The sequence below is a fragment of the Arachis hypogaea genome, chromosome 1 (genome assembly GCF_003086295.3).
Source record: "Arachis hypogaea cultivar Tifrunner chromosome 1, arahy.Tifrunner.gnm2.J5K5, whole genome shotgun sequence".
In the NCBI taxonomy this organism is placed as follows: domain Eukaryota; kingdom Viridiplantae; phylum Streptophyta; class Magnoliopsida; order Fabales; family Fabaceae; genus Arachis; species Arachis hypogaea.
Window position 1 is genome coordinate 39,799,086 of NC_092036.1, and position 2,702 is coordinate 39,801,787.

The following is a 2,702-nucleotide window of genomic DNA, read 5'->3' on the forward strand; positions in this document are numbered from 1 at the left end:
AGAGAACCTTGAGTCCTAAATACAAGGTAGTCCTCATTCAATTGAAGGACAACTCTCCTTTGTCAACATCAATCACAGCTTTTGCTGTGGTTAGGAAAGGTCTGCCAAGGATGATGGATTCATCCTCATCTTTCCTAGTGTCTAGGATTATAAAATCAGCAGGGATGTAAAGGCCTTCAACCTTTACTAGCACGTCCTCTACCTGTCCATAAGCCTTTTTCATGGATTTGTCTGCCATCTCTAATGAAAATTTGGCAGCCTGTACCTTAAAGATTCCCAGTTTCTCCATTACAGAGAGTAGCATTAAGTTTATGCTTGACCCCAGGTCACACAAAGCCTTCTCAAAGTTCATGGTGCCTATGGTACAGGGAATTATGAATTTACTAAGATCCTGTTTCTTTTGAGGTAAAGTGTGCTGAACCCAGATATTTAGTTCATTAATGAGCAATAGAGGCTCATCCTTCCAAGTCTCATTACCAAATAGCTTGGCATTCAGCTTCATGATTGCTTCTAAATATTGGGAAACTTGCCCTTCAACAATGTCTTCATCTTCTTCAGAAGATGAATAGTCATCAGAGCTCATGAATGGTAAAAGGAGGTTCAATGGAATCTCTATGCTCTCTAGGTGAGCCTCAGATTCCTTAGGTTCCTCAAAGGGGAACTCCTTATTAGTCAGTGAACGTCCCAGGAGGTCTTCCTCACTAGGGATCATTGCCTTTCCACTCTCTCCAGGTTCGGCCATGTTACTCACAGTTATGGCCTTGCACTCTCTTTTGGGGTTCTCTTCTGTATTGCTTGGGAGAGTACTAGGAGGAGTTTCAGTGACTCTTTTACTCAGCTGGCCCACTTGTGCCTCCAAATTTCTAATGGAGGACCTCATTTCATTCATGAAACTTATAGTGGCCTTAGATAGATCAGAGACTATATTTGCTAAGCTAGAGGGGCTCTGCTCAGAATTCTCTGTCTGTTGCTGAGAGAATGATGGAAAAGGCTTGCTATTGCTAAACATGTTTCTTCCACCATTATTAAAGCCTTGTTGGGGCTTTTGTTGATCATTCCATGAGAAATTTGGATGATTTCTCCATGAGGGATTATAGGTGTTTCCATAGGCTTCACCCATGTAATTCACCTCTGCCATTGCAGGGTTTTCAGGATCATAAGCTTCTTCTTCAAAAGATGCTTTTTTAGTACTGTTGGATGTATTTTGCAATCCATTCAGACTCTGAGAAATTAAATTGACTTGTTGAGTCAACATTTTATTCTAAGCCAATATGGCATTCAGAGCATCAATTTCAAGAACTCCCTTCCTCTGAGGTGTCCCATTACTCATAGGATTCCTTTCAGAAGTGTACATGAACTGATTATTTGTAACCATGTCAATGAGTTCCTGAGCTTCTGTAGGTGTTTTCTTTAGGTGAATGAATCCACCTGTAGAATGGTCCAATGACATCTTAGATAATTCAGACAGACCATCATAGAATATATCCAGGATGGTCCATTCTGAAAGCATGTCAGAAGGACACTTTTTGGTCAGTTGCTTGTATCTCTCCCAACCTTCATAGAGGGATTCACCTTCTTTCTGCCTGAAGGTTTAAACATCAACTCTAAGCTTGCTCAACTTTTGAGGAGGAAAGAACTTGGCTAAGAAAGCTGTGACCAACTTATCCCAAGAGTTCAGGCTATCTTTAGGTTAAGAGTCCAACCATATTCTAGCTCTGTCTCATACAGCAAAAGAGAAAAGCATAAGCTTATAGACCTCGGGATCAACTCCATTGGTCTTAACAGTATCACAGATCTATAAGAATTCAGTTAAGAACTGAAAAGGATCTTCTGATGGAAGTCCATAAAACTTGCAATTCTGTTGCATCAGAGAAACTAATTGAGGCTTTAGCTCAAAATTGTTTGCTCCAATGGTAGGGATTGAGATGTTTCTTCCATGGAAGTTGGAATTTGGTGTAGTAAAGTCACCAAGCATCTTCCTTGCACCTCCACCATTATTATTGGTTTCGGCCATCTCTACTTCTTTTTCGAAAATTTCAGTAAAGTCTTCTTCAAAGTGTTGTGTTTTAGCTTCTCTTAGCTTCCTCTTCAGAGTCCTTTTAGGTTCCGGATCAGCTTCAACAAGAATGTTCTTATCCTTGCTCCTGCTCATGTGAAAAAGAAGAGAACAGAAAAGAAGAGGAATCCTCTATGTCATAGTATAGAGATTCCATTATGTGAGTAGAATAAGAAAAGAATAGAAGAATGAGAAAATTCGAACACAGAGGAGAAGAGAGGGTTCGAATTTTGAGATGAAGAGAAGTGTTAGTAAATGAATAAATAAATAGAAAAAGATGAGAGAGAGATGGAATTCGAATATTAACCAAAAGGAAAAGGGAAAATATTTTTGTTTTTATTTTAAAATTTAGTTAGAATTTGAAAGTTAAGAGAAGAAATAAAATTAAAATTAAAATTTGAAACAATTAGTTATTTAAAAAGAATTTTGAAAAAAGGTGAGAATTTTCGAAAATTAGAGAGAGAAAAGTAGTTAGGTGGTTTTGAAAAAGATAAGAAATAGTGAAACAAACAAAAAGTCAATTAGTTAGTTGAAAAAGATTTGAAATTCAATTTTGAAAAGATAGGAAGTTGAAAATATTTTTGAAATTAAAATTGATTACTTGACTAACAAGAAACTAAAAGATATGATTCTAGAATTTAAAGAT

The 2,702-nt window shown here is 37.3% G+C and overlaps 1 non-coding gene across 1 annotated transcript; it reads left to right on the forward strand.

Annotated features, from left to right (window-relative positions):
- The first annotated feature begins 1,504 nt into the window (after nucleotides 1-1,504).
- LOC112716603 (small nucleolar RNA R71) lies at nucleotides 1,505-1,612 on the forward strand. The gene has a single exon (XR_003160416.1). It is a non-coding gene; the product is annotated as a small nucleolar RNA R71 (small nucleolar RNA).
- Nucleotides 1,613-2,702: the final 1,090 nt, after the last annotated feature.